The sequence below is a fragment of the Pipistrellus kuhlii genome, unplaced genomic scaffold (assembly GCF_014108245.1).
Source record: "Pipistrellus kuhlii isolate mPipKuh1 unplaced genomic scaffold, mPipKuh1.p scaffold_m20_p_5, whole genome shotgun sequence".
NCBI classification, from domain to species: Eukaryota; Metazoa; Chordata; class Mammalia; order Chiroptera; family Vespertilionidae; genus Pipistrellus; species Pipistrellus kuhlii.
Genome location: NW_023425551.1, coordinates 52,634,751 through 52,648,142, shown reverse-complemented (window position 1 = coordinate 52,648,142; position 13,392 = coordinate 52,634,751). Strand labels below are relative to the sequence as shown.

The 13,392-nt window shown below is 42.4% G+C and overlaps 1 protein-coding gene across 12 annotated transcripts in view; it reads left to right on the top strand.

The window, feature by feature from the left end:
- Positions 1 to 2,741: 2,741 nt before the first annotated feature.
- Positions 2,742 to 13,392, top strand: part of MYO6 (myosin VI) — a 135,067-nt gene continuing 124,416 nt past the window's right edge. For 3 of the 12 annotated variants that reach the window (XM_045573043.1, XM_045573044.1, XM_045573041.1), the window contains exon 1: positions 2,755 to 2,987. The gene's annotated coding sequence lies outside the window, so the exon portion shown is untranslated. Of the gene's footprint in view, positions 2,988 to 13,392 lie in introns of all 12 variants that reach the window. The other 9 variants (XM_045573045.1, XM_045573047.1, XM_045573042.1 and 6 more) reach the window with 6 other exon arrangements.

Genomic DNA, 13,392 nt, shown 5'->3' with positions numbered 1-13,392 from the left:
TCTTTTTTAATGCTGCATTGTATTCTATTGTGTAAGTGGAATACCACTGCTTTTTTATCCATTCACTTACTGTGGGGCACCTGTGCTGTTTCCAAATCTTAGCTATCCTATATAATAAAAGTCTAATATGCAAATGATGTGCACTGACCACCAGGGGTCAGATGCTCAATGCAGATGCTCAATTCAGGGCTGCTCAGCCAGAAGCCCGGCTCACTAAGGAGCAGCCAGCAGGCGGGCGGTGAGGAGCTAGGCTCCTGGACTGTGAGAGGGATGTCCGCCTATTGGCTGGTGGACATCCCTAGGGGGTCCCAGACTGCGCAGGCTAGGCTGAGGGACACCTCCATCCCCCTTACAATAGCACAAAATTCTAGTTGTAAATATTGCTGCTACAAACATAGGGTTGATTATATTCTTTCTGATTGGTGTTTCAGGGTTTAGGATATTCCCAGAAGTGGTATCACTGAGCCAAACAGCAGCTCCATTTTTTAATTTTTTGAGGAAACTCCTACAGTAGGTCCTTGGGTTACGAAGATCCGTTCCTATGGTGCGATATAATGCGATTTTCACCTTAAGTTGGAATCCACCTACATAAAGCACCTACGTCACTCACATGGAGCACATACACAGCAGTGATAAAGTGAAACAAAAAAAAAAAATTAAAAGAAAGATAATTCCTGACCTTTACTTGTGGTAAATGAATAATAAAAACATAAAGCACATATGTACATGTCGAAATGATGGAACTTTTTTTTTTTTTAATAAATGGGAGATGGCGATGTAACTATGAAACCGTGTACATAACCCGAGGCCTGCCTGTGCTGTTTTCCATAGAGCTGCACCAATCTGCACTCCCACCAGCAGTGAACTGGTGTTCCCTTTTCTCCACTTGCTTTTCGTTGTATTTTAACAAGAGATCCTTACTCTGCTAGCCTAACAAAAACAGCTGGAGGATCATGAAAGACACCTTAAGGAGTTTGGACTTTGTATGAAGGGTACAGGAGTGCCACTATAGGCATTTAAAAAGAGGAAAACATAACCAGACTTTCATTTTATAAAACATAAACCTGTGGCATTGTAGAGACTGGATTAGAAATGGACAAGATTGCAGCCTGGAAAACTTAGTTTTGGTTATGTGGCTAAAACAGTACGCAAGTCCTAAAATAATGGCTTGAAACTAGACAATAAAGAGGGATTGGAAACTTATGGGAGATATGGAACTAGAAGCAAAAGGACTCAGCAATGGATTGTAAGTGGTGGACAGAAGAAAAAGGAAAAAAAAATCACATGTCATCACAATAAACTGTACAGGTTCCTATCGGTCTGTCAAAGCCTTTCAATTTGACATCCAAAATGAAGTCAAAGTCGTGGCCTGAAGCTCTCCTTTCCTCCAGTTCTCCCCCACCCCCCGATTCGTTTTAAAATCTAGGTTTTTTATATACTTAAGATCCACCTCCTGGCAATCTGGAACTAAGCTTCTGAGATTGCTGTGAATTATTTCCTTTCTTGGTTTCTCTTCCTCTTTCTTATTTCCCTATATGGTCAATGTTTTAGTTGTATCCTAAAATATCTCATCATACCCTTTCCACCAAAAGAAGTGCAAGACCTGAATATCTGAAACTTGTCTCGTATCAGAATTTTGTAGATTTCCTGAAGTTTTATAATTGCTACTCGGACATATTGCAGGAAAAAAAAGTATAATTCTCATATGTAGGTATCTATTGCCTCCTCCCCCGCCCCCCGTGGAGACATCGAGCATTATAGAAAAAAATTACCATTATCTTTTTTTTTGCAATGTGACATCTAATGCATTTCCAATTCATATATATACACACATATATACATATATAATACATATATATTATTTTTTAAAATTGATTTTTGTACAGAGAGGAAGGGAGAGGGATAGAGGGTTAGAAACATCCATGAGAGAGAAACATCGATCAGCTGCCTCCTGCACACTCCCTACTGGGGTTTCGCCCGCAACCAAGGTACATGCCCTTGACCGGAATCGAACCCGGGACCCTTCAGTCCGCAGGCCGACGCTCTATCCACTGAGCCAAAACAGTTTCGGCACCATTTTATTTTCTTTCAAGACGCTTCTTTTAGTCTGTAAAGGCAATATAGGTTTTCATAACATTCAATTTGCACAGCCACTTCATCTTTAATTCTCAAATGTGACTCATCCGTATGTCATGTACAGAAACAATAACATTTAGACGACAGAGACGATCGCAGCTTTAATAAATAAATGGAGGGCGGCGGAGGCCCAGGAAATACCACCTTTTCTCCTGGGACGACCCCCCCCCCCTTTCCCAAAGCAGAACCCCAAGTTTGTGGCGCAGGAAGGGACTCCCTCCCCAGGCGGCCCAGCCCCAGCCCCTTGGACGGCAGCCGCGGGCGCCCGGGCCTTTGCTCTGCGACAGCCCCTCCTCGTCCCACCCCGAACCTGTCGGGGTCCCGGCCCCCCGATCGCCGGCGTCCCCCCGCCCTGAGCAGAAGCCGCACCGTCCCCGTCCCGCCCGGAAACCCACAGCGGAGCAGGCCCTGCGCAGGGCGGGACCCGGACCCAGCCAGGCCCGCGGCGGCCCCTCCCCACCGCTGCGCCCACCCCGCGCCTGAGGGGGCCCCGGGGGACAGAGGGGGACGGGGCGGGGCGGCCCCGGGCGCGAGCGCCCCCTCCCGGAGCGCGGCCCCGCGCCCCGCCCGCCCCGCCGGCCGCCCGGCCCGCCCCGGCCCGCGCCCCCGCCCCCTCGGGCGCTCCGTAGCCGTGACGTGCGCGGCGGGGCCGGGGACTCGCGGGGCGCCGGCCGGCGGGCGGAGACGGACCGGGGATCGGTCCGAGCAGGAAGCGAGGAGCAGCCTGATCGCCGCCCCAGCCTCCGCCTCCGCCCCGTCCCCGCCTCGGCGCTCAGCCCGCCGGCGCGCACCGCCCTCCGGCCTCCGCGGACCCGGAGCCCCTCCGCGCGCACCTGCCTCCGAGCGCACAGGTGAGTCCCCGGCCCCGCGCTCCCCCGCCCCGAGGTCGCCAGGGGCCCCGGCCCCGCTCTGCTCCCGGGACCCCTTCGGCGCCGCAGGGCGGGGCGCCGGGCTGGCCTCGCCCCCCGGGCCCGGGGGCCCCGCTCCCGGCTCAGCATCCCCCGGGCGCCTCGGCGCGCCGTCCCCGCGCCCAGGCGGACGCGAGTCACGCCGGCGTACCAGGGTGACTCTGGACACCTCGGGGGAGTTTTCTCTTCGGTAAACAAACCTAAATGCAACGCAGGAATCATGTTTGTCCCGGGCTTGGGGACCAGCTGACTAAGAGTGTAATCATGCGGGCGATCAGGCTGGGACGGGCGCAGTCTGCACTCTGCAGCCGTCAGGTGGACCCGTCCTCGGAGTATGGTAATTGGTAGGTTACCCAACAATAGCTTTCTGTGTGTTTGTGAATTGACAAGACTCCGTAAAAGCCGTGGAGAGGCTCCATTCTGGGATTTTTTTTTTTTTGAAATAGGAAGTAAGTTTCATTTCGGGAACACCGGTTAGGTGGACCAGTCCTTGGAGTGTGTTAGTTTGTAGGTTACCCAACAATAGCTTTTTCCCCCCCCCTGTATTTATTAATTGACAAAACTCCGTAAAAGCCATGGAGAGGCTCAATTCTGGGATTTTGAAATAGGAAGGAAGTTTCACTTCGGGAGCACCTGTGTCAGGGATGGGCATTCGGTTTCAGAAACATGTTGTCTTGTACCCGAAGTGAAGGTGGAGACGCGCCTCGGCCCCGAGTCTCCAGGGGCCCGCGAGGCGCTGGGAGCGCGGCCCCAGCTTCGCAGACTTGCCTGCCTCGTGAGCTAAGTTCAAGTTTCCCTTGCTATAACACGCTCTGGCAGTGTAGATGCGGTCTATCTAAATGTAGTCAGGGTCTGAGAGTTTAAAAAACAACAACTCACATTCTTAAGATTTAGCTAACACTTATTCACACCATGAAACGTGAATCTTGAACTTGGGCTGGTAATGGCCATGGTACAAAGGTTGGCCGCAAAAGGGCACTTCTGTACAAATTAACTCAACTTCACAGATGTCTTGGGTTGTGGTTTTCAAACTGGAAATTGTTCAGTGAAAAAAAAAATTACCTTGGTGTCTTTTATCATTCGCTTTAGGAACACTACAAATGGAGCTACGTAGCCAGAGCATGGAACAATGCAACTGTTCAGAATAACTCATTGACTTTTAAATAGCCAGCTCATTCGGAGTAGTTTCAGTTGCCCGGGAATTACATGCTCAGTGGGAAAACAGAAGTCATTTTAGGCTTGGGCAGATTTCCCTGTTGCGTTTGTATGATCTATGTGGCATGCCATGTATTGTCCTCCCAGCTTTTTAAGTTACACTTTTGTTTGCAAAAACTAATTTTAAAAGGGAGTTACGGAAGTGATGAATGACTTTAAGAAGAGATAATCATGATTAAAAAACTCTTTATATCATATATACTACCATATATATATATATATATATATATATATATATATATATATAACAAATACATTTTTCATGAGTATGTACAAATACAAGTAAGAAAAATGCAATAAGATATTGCAACATGTAATGTAAGTTAATATGAGGTATTAAAAACAAGATCATAAATCGTAACCCATGGGGCTTATCTGAGATGGATTTTTTCATCTGTTTGTGTTTATGTGATCAAGTTTTAAAATAACAGTGGTCAGGAAATCTGAGAGGCCGAAGGCTCTTTTCTCATCCTGTTGTGACTTTGCCTGGAGACTGTGGTGTATCATGTAGCCCATTGTTTAGACAACTGGGCTGTCTCCACACAACTTTCTTCAGAAAGTTTTAGAACTTTTGACCATGGAAGCACCCGAAACATTTTTGGAAAAAATTATACCCATTGTCACTCTATATTGATAATTGAATCTTCATTGTCGATATGAAAAGCTCAGTTTTTAAAAGATTTCCAACCTTTGTGCATTTTTCACTTCTCTATGTTAAAATTTTTTAAGCCAAAAGTTGAAAAAAAGCATTGCAACTTTAAGAAGTTTCAGACAAGTTAATTGTGATCCCCCTTAATGGGATACTGTGAACTGGCCCTTCAGGAGGATCAGACTGTCACCCATTTATTAGGCCTCTGCCATAATCAGAGCACTAACTGAGGGACTTGATGTACAAAATATTTCAAGGTTGGTGGTCTTGTCCTCCTGCACATGAGGAAGTTTAGGCTTATCTCTAAATATTAAATATTTACTCAAAGTCATGTAGCAGCAGAAGGACAAAGGCTGGATTCACACCCAAGTCTTGAGACCCCTTTCCTTGCAGACAGACCAGACAGGTTGCCTTGATCTCAGTTCATTTGGTAGCCAGTTTAAATAAACCTGCAGCGCTGACCTTGTGCTAAAGAATGTGGCTTGAGGGCTGAAGAAGGCACACGTGAGTGCAGATGAGATAGGCCAGGAATGTGGTTCTGGAACTAATTTTGAATTCTGCATCTGTTTCTTAAGATGACAGCCTTGAACAATAGTAGGATGTTGCTTTATCATTTCTGGTGTAAATTCCAGAATACTGTACATATTGTGCACTTTTTATTTTGATAGGTTTATAGGAACTAGAATTAGGCTGCAATCTAACACTGGCTTTTATTGTTTTTTTTTTTTAAATATATATTTTATTGATTTTTTACAGAGAGGAAGGGAGAGAGATAGAGAGCTAGAAACATCGATGAGAGAGAAACATCGACCAGCTGCCTCTTGCACACCTCCCACCGGGGATGTGCCCACAACCAATGTACATGCCCTTGACCAGAATCGAACCTGGGACCTTTCAGTCCGCAGACCAACGCTCTACGGCTGAGCCAAACCGGTTTCGGCAAACACTGGCTTTTATTGTAGCTAAAATGAATAATATGTTACTGCTTAAAGAGAACTTAAAAATTCTCCTCAAATTAGACAGATTGTTACCTGTACATGCTATAGCTGTCTTTAAATGTTATATAACTCTCTAATCCTGGGGCGGGGGTGGGGGAGACTTGCTTTCAGATTATGATTAAATTGTCAACTGTACTACTTGGACATTTAAAAAAAATTTGCTTGTTAATTTAGATATGGCTCATGTTTATTTCAGAAATGTTCCTTGAGTTATAATAACATAAATGAGAACACAAAGTTCATCTTTTGTAACAAAGTAGGAGTCATTTCAGCGGTGGACTGTAGTTAGATAAATGATAGGAAGAAAAATGATAAAAAGACTGAGTCGAGTGACTACTTTTACAGGTGTTTCATAATTTGGTTTGAACTATTAAGAATTTTGCATCTTGAGGGTACTCCACCATATCTCAATAACGCAAGGATACTCAACTGTAAATACAAAACCATCATCCAAGGGCTTAATATAAATTATTAATGGATGGTCTGTAATACACCTGTGTGTGTGTGTGTGTGTGTGTGTGTGTGTGTCTGCAGGTATAGATAATCAAGAACTAACTAAATTTAAATAAGATTAAATTTTATTTTTGAGGCATTGTAGAGTATTTTGAGGAACCAGACCATTTTACATTTAAAAACAGTTATGGTTTTATTTGACAAATGTAGAGGACTGTTAATCATCTTCACATATAAGTATTAGACTATTTTCCTATTCATGGTTTTCAAAAATAAACTTTTTTTCTTATTGATTATTATAAGAATGGCATAATGGTTTAAGAAATTACCACAAGTCCACCAAAATCCCTCCCTCTGAGTACTGTAGCATAGGAAGTAAAACCGGAAGAACGAATCTGGCATCTTGAGAAGTCTTACTCTGGTGTTGAAGAGAGGGCAGTCCTTTTCTATGCAGTGAAACCGAAGTATTGCAGCACATTCACATAGGTCACTGTTCACATCCACCCTGCCTAATGTACACAGAGGAAGGCGATGCTCCTGAGAAAACCACAGGCGTCTTTTAGGTGTGTAATGTCACTTGCTACTTTAAAGTAACCTGTTGCTTACACTTTACAAGGCCAGGGTAAAGTATTGCATGTAGCAGAATCTAAAATTTCTGTTCAAGATGGATGAGCATCTTTTTCAACCAATATTTATTGATGGCCCACTGTGTTTGCAACATGACTGTAGGTGAGAACTGGATCTACTCTGTGCTGGCAGATCTTTGGGTCTAGGAGGTAGAAAGAGTGGCAGAGACATAAAAAAAAAAGAAAAAAGAAAAAAAAAAGAAAAGAAACATTCATTTAAAATCTGAAGATGTTAAAGGTTAACATACCTTTGTATGGTGCTTTGATGTTTTGGAAATTAGTTTATGTGTATTTGGTCCTTAAAACAACTCGATGAAGTAGATGTGGTAAACTTATTCCTATACTGAAGATGAGTCAGTAGAGACAGAAATTAAGTACCTGTTCAAGGTCACCTATTGGCTGCTTAGAAGCATAGCTGAGAATGCAACTTCTATCTGTGTATTCTGTAGAAAATCCCTCTTCCCCCAGTTCTCCGTCTCTTTGGTGCTAGTATGGTTAATCTCTTAGCAGTGCTTATTTCATTTCATGGCTTTAATTCAGAGGGTCACTGAAATGCTCATTGTTAAATAGTTTACATTTTTAAAGTAAGGTAGAATGATGAGGGTGATGTATCATGGAACCACTTTAATGTTTTAAATAGAATAATGGAGCCAAGGTTGGTAATTACCTTTTCTAGTTGAAGAGTTTTTAATGAAAAGTCAACAATTAGTTAAAAAGAAAGAAGAAAAAATGTTCTGAGGGAATTTTGAAAATAACTTACAAGTTATTGGCACATTGTTACTGATCTGGTGAGTAAACTTGTCTTTTGTAATAATGAGCTAAGGTGTAGCTTCATTGTTACCTTTATACCTTCATTCATTTAACAGATAGTTGAGTATTTACCATAGGCCAGGCATTGTTCGAAGTGCTGATGATGCAGCGATAAATTAAGACCAAGTTACTGTACCAAGTGACGTTTTATTATTGTTTTGAATTAAGGTAATTATAGGCTCTAGACTAGTATGTAATCGACAGGGCTGACTTTAAAGTTGGGAAATAGACAATTGTCTAAGTGGTATAATTTCAGGGCTAGCAAAAGACTCATTTGCTCTTAAAATATTCTACTGCTGGCATTCAGTCCACTGAGTTACAGAGTTACCAGAATACTCCTGAAAATAAGATATGTTCTATCTTTTATCACAGTCCCAGGACACAGAGCTGTGAGAAAATAAACCAGACCTTGCACTGACTGATATGTTGAATTTTGTGAGAGAGGTGGTTGGCAAAGTAGAATTTTAATAGCAGTTATTGTCTAGTGAGCTCTGGCTCAGGCCCTATGTTAAACAAGTACTCGAACTCATTAGCTCCCTGTGTCATTTCAGTGCACTTAGCATTGTGACCCTCATTTTACATTTTACAGATTAGCAGGCCGGAGCTCAGAGATGTTAAATTTGCTTAAGCCCATAGCCGATACTTGGATCCTTTATAGTCCTTGGCGTGTAGTAGGTACTCATGTGGAAAGAGTGCTGGCATACACACAGACTTGTGCCGTTGTGGTGGCACACCATGTAGGTGGAACACCTTGGTGAGTGAGGGATGGGTGGGGAGAGTCCAGAGAGCTTGCTGGGTGAGTGGGTGGGGACAGGGCGGGTGATTGTTTTGCCTAGATGGTTGGCCCTCAGGCTTAATCCTCCTTAAATGCACAAATGCTTGGTTGTCCGGCCCCTGGTAAGAGGACAGGCCGACCTGAGGTGATCCTGGTTTGGCCACTCGTTATCTTTGGTCAGGTTACTTAGTTTCTCTGGGTTTTCGTTGTCCCAATGGTAAAATGGAGGCAACAATGCTACCTAACTGGCGTAGTTCTTGTGAGCATTGAACCTGCTGATATTACATGTAAAGCACATACCATACTGGCATTGTGATTGTTACTATGGTTTTTGTTTTTTGTTTTTGAAAATGTTTAATGTGAAATGTGAATTCAAAGGAAAAAACACACAATATATTGGAAAACTTGGGTGGAATATTGAAGTGGGCCAGTTTTATTTTATTTTATTTTTTAAAAAAATATTTTTATTAATTTTTTACAGAGAGTAAGGGAGAGAGATAGATAGTTAGAAACATCTATGAGAGAGAATCATTGATCAGCTGCCTCTTGCACTCCCCTTCCTGGGGATGTGCCCACAACCAAGGTACATGCCCTTGACCGGAATCGAACCTGGGACCTTTCAGTCTGCAGACCCACGCTCTATCCACTGAGCCAAACCGGTTTCGGCTGAAGTGGGCCAGTTTTAAATAGTTCTGAAACGTAGGTGTGCATCAGAAATACCTGGGGGACTACTGAAAACACGTCTCAGGGAGGTGAGGGTGGGGCCTGGGCATTAGCATTTTAACAAGCTCCTCAGCTGGTTTATTTGATTATCAGAATTTGAGAACTATCAGTTTAAACCTTTTCCCCCCATCCTGTGCTTAGAGAGGGCTTAAATAATAACATTGGATTAACCAGGTAGATGAAAGTGGAATATCAGCTACCAGAATCTCTTCATTCATTTTCTTTAAAGCTTATTTCAGCCTTATTGCATTTATCTTGAGAGAACAATGTGGTGTGAAATTACACCCCTAAATTTAATTAGGATGAATATTTCAGCTTATTAGCCAGCTTCATGTGGAAGTAAGCTAGTTATGTTTAATTTTTATTTAAGTATACAGATAGCAATAATATGTAATGTTCATATAGATCTTAAGTCCTTTTTAAACTTTTTAATTGGGTTTCTTCAGATAATGGGCTGTTTTTTTAGTAACCAGACTTGGTATTGTTAGTTGCATCAGGCAAGATCCCAGTAAGAAAAGAAATCTCATCCTTGATGGTGCAAATGAAGAGATTGTGGAGGTTAGGGAACAAACAAGGGGTGGTGAGTCCCCCAGGGAATAGCAACAGCAAGAAGCCCCGGATTCCCCAGAGAAGAGCTGAGCAGAGAGCGCCTCTGTGGAGGAGGCCCAGGGGAGCTGGCTTTGAGGCAGGCAGGCAGGGAGGGAGGGAACGCTCCCTGCCCTGTCCTCCCTCTGCCTGTAGGTCTCTGCCAGTGACTTCATTTCTAGACCCCCGTTGGGGAGCCTCAGTCATGATCTATGCAGGTTCATCCTCCGAGGCCAGGAGCAGAGCAGTGAAGGGATTGTGGGGTGCTATGGAGCAAGTGGAAAATAACTGGGACGTTGATTAGAACCTTAGGGAGTTTGTAGTATTTCCTTGGTGCCTTTAAAACAGTTTTAAGCATTGCGATACATCTGCAAAACTCTTGAGATGACTTGACTTATATTTATGCTTTTAGAAAATAGTATACTTACTTTCTCATTTAATGGAGCAATTATTTTAGGAACTTTGATGATCTATATAACCAACTAAGTGAAAAACATAATTTAGGTTTGTTAACACAGTGCATATTTCTTAGGTCTTTTTAAAAATATATATATTTTATTGATTTTTTACAGAGAGGAAGAGAGAGAGATAGTTAGAAACATCGATGAGAGAGAGACATCGATCAGTTGCCTCTTGCACACACCCCCCCCCCCCCCCCCCAATTGGGGATGTGCCCGCAACTAAGGTACATGCCCTTGACCGGAAACGAACCTGGGACCTTTCAGTCCCCAGGCTGATGCTCTATCCACTGAGCCCAACCGGTTTCGGCATTTCTTAGGTTTTGGTTTGATAGAATAACTGTTTTTCATTAAGAAAATATTTTAATGACTACATTTAAAAAATTCTAGCTAGAATAGTCTTTGCCTTCTAGAATTTATACTTCTATTCACTTAGACTCTTGATAGCAAAAACAAAAACAAAAAACAGAACCCAGGCTTTTTTTGTGGTAAATAACACTTTTATGAAATGTTCTTCCTCCCAAGTCTTTTTACAGACATTAAATTTTTGTATATATCTGTTGGAGTTTTTGTTATTCAGCTGTCTTTTACTGAGAATTTTACCTAATTAATCTGAATTTTGGTTAAGAGTCTTAATTCATGCTCTTTATTTTGGACAGGTTGTTTAGGATTACTAAAGAAAAGGGTTTCCCTCCTTAAAGAGAAGATATTATGAAGGTTCTTAGTATCTGAGCTGTACTCCCCACAAAGCGATTTCATCATGGCTTGTCTTTTCTTCGCGTGGGAGTCCAGGGGAAAAGAAGTGCGGAATTTTACTCAGATTCAGCAGCAACCTTCTTGGTCACAGCTTCCAGAAAGGGAAGGACCATATTGTCTGGGGTTGAGCAAATTAATCACATAACAACACCCGGCTATGAGACTTTAAATTACAAATAAAGGATACTTCTAGATGTAAATATAATTGGGTCATTTAAAAAACAAAAACAAAAACAAATACATTATTCATTTTATTTTCAAAAGAGTATGGTGAGAGAGAACAGGTTTGGAGTAAACCAGTATTTAGGGTAGTAAAATTATGTTCAGAGACTGATTTTGTCTTTGCCAGCAATTGATTTAACATAATGAATTTCATAAGCCACTAGCATACAGAATAATGTTGCTTTTTTAAAAACCTTGAAGTATAGTTGATATACAACAATATATTAGTTTCAGGTGTACAACATAAGGACTCAACATTTCTGTACCTTACACCTGGATCACCACAAGTCTAGTAACGAACTGTCACCATACAGCTATAGCGATGCTATATATAGATTATACTAGTATTCCCTATACTGTACATTACATCTTCATGACTTATTAGGGTAATGCCTCATAGTAAGCCAGGAAAAAATAAGGTATGCTGAGGCAGGGATAGATGAATGACGTTGTTGCTTCAGGCAAGGGGAGATGAAAGGAATGGAGTCCAGATTTAGATTGCTAGTAGGGTAGGTGTCCCTTTTTACAGGAGTAGGCGCTCAGCAGAGGTCCTTACTTGGCCAAGGGAGAGCTGATACCAGCTGCGCTTGTTGCTGGAGCCGTTGCTAGGGAACCGTGCTCCCATGTTGATGAGCAGGGTGATCTTTGCGGGGCGGCTTCTCTGCTTTCACCACTGCCTAGGAGGAGTGCCTCATGGAGACAGGAGCTAATGCTCCAGAACACGTATTCAGAGAGCTCTTTACACCAGCAAAGTGTCGCCTTGCCCAGTAGTCCTCATAAATTCGCGAAATGTCCCCTTGCCATAGTTGCTTCTCTCCATGTTCTTATCCATAAGCCCCCAGTGGGGACCCTCAGCAGCTGGGCTATTGAGTGATAATCAGCGACAGCAGATGAGTTGATGGCATCCTGACACGTTCTTCTCTCCAAACAACTCCCCAAAACAGCTTTTATTTGTTTTGTCATTAACACATAGATCAAAACAACTTTATTAATGTCACAAGCAAGTGAATTTGAAATCATATCAAACTAATACACAAGCAACCAAATAGCACCTGTGCTCAGAAATCATACAGTTAGATATTTTCTCTGTAAGTGGGCTTTTTTTTTTTTTTTTTTTAAGGAGAGATTTCAAACTCTCATGGTATCTTAAAGAAAACCCCACATTGTTCATTTTGATTTGACACTGATAGAATTAGTATCCCACAGGAGAGAATGAAGGCTGTTGGTTTTTCCATATAATGCTCTTTGAATTCCCTGATTTGAGGATTGAGTTATTCCAGAGAGAGCTTTTCTCTGGTTCCTTGTTATTCTTTTTCTAAAATTAGATGAAATGGCTGTGCTTTGGTTTGTGGGCATGATTTGCTGTCTGTTATCCTTTTGGTGCTTTGGGGAAGAACAAAGTGTATGCGTATGTATGTGTTTGAAGAGAATGTATTAGTTTCTCTGCTTTTCCTGTCTGTCATTGTTGACTTGAAGATGGGAGATGATGAGCAAGATGACTGATGTAGCTATTATGCTTGTCTTTGAGGTTTCAAACAAAACTGTGGCTGTGTTGGCCATTGAGTTAATGGAGACATTATCTCCATTTCATCTCCACTGTAGAGCATAAAACTAGTCATTCCGTACTCAGTGGCTAATTGAGGAAGTTTATATTAGTTCGAAGGATTTTCTATCAGGTGTGGTGAGAGGAGGAAGGGAATTGAATGAGTTTGAATATATGAACAGATTCACAGTAGATTTTTAGAAACAAAAATAAAATATTTTAGTTAGAACTTTGTATTACGTAGAGATATATTTTCCTGATAAGTTTGCTTTTTTGAAAAGGGGGTGCAGCATAAAATTAAGACTATATAAACCACTTGTTTTTAAAAAAAAATATATTTTATTGATTTTTTCACAGAGAGGAAGGAAGAGGGATAGAGAGTTAGAAACATCGATGAGAGAGAAACATCGATCAGCTGCCTCTTGCACACCCAGGACTGGGGATGTGCCCGCAACCAAGATACATGCCCTTGACCGGAATTGAACCTGGGACCTTTCAGTCCACAGGCCGATGTTCTATCCATTGAGCCAAACCG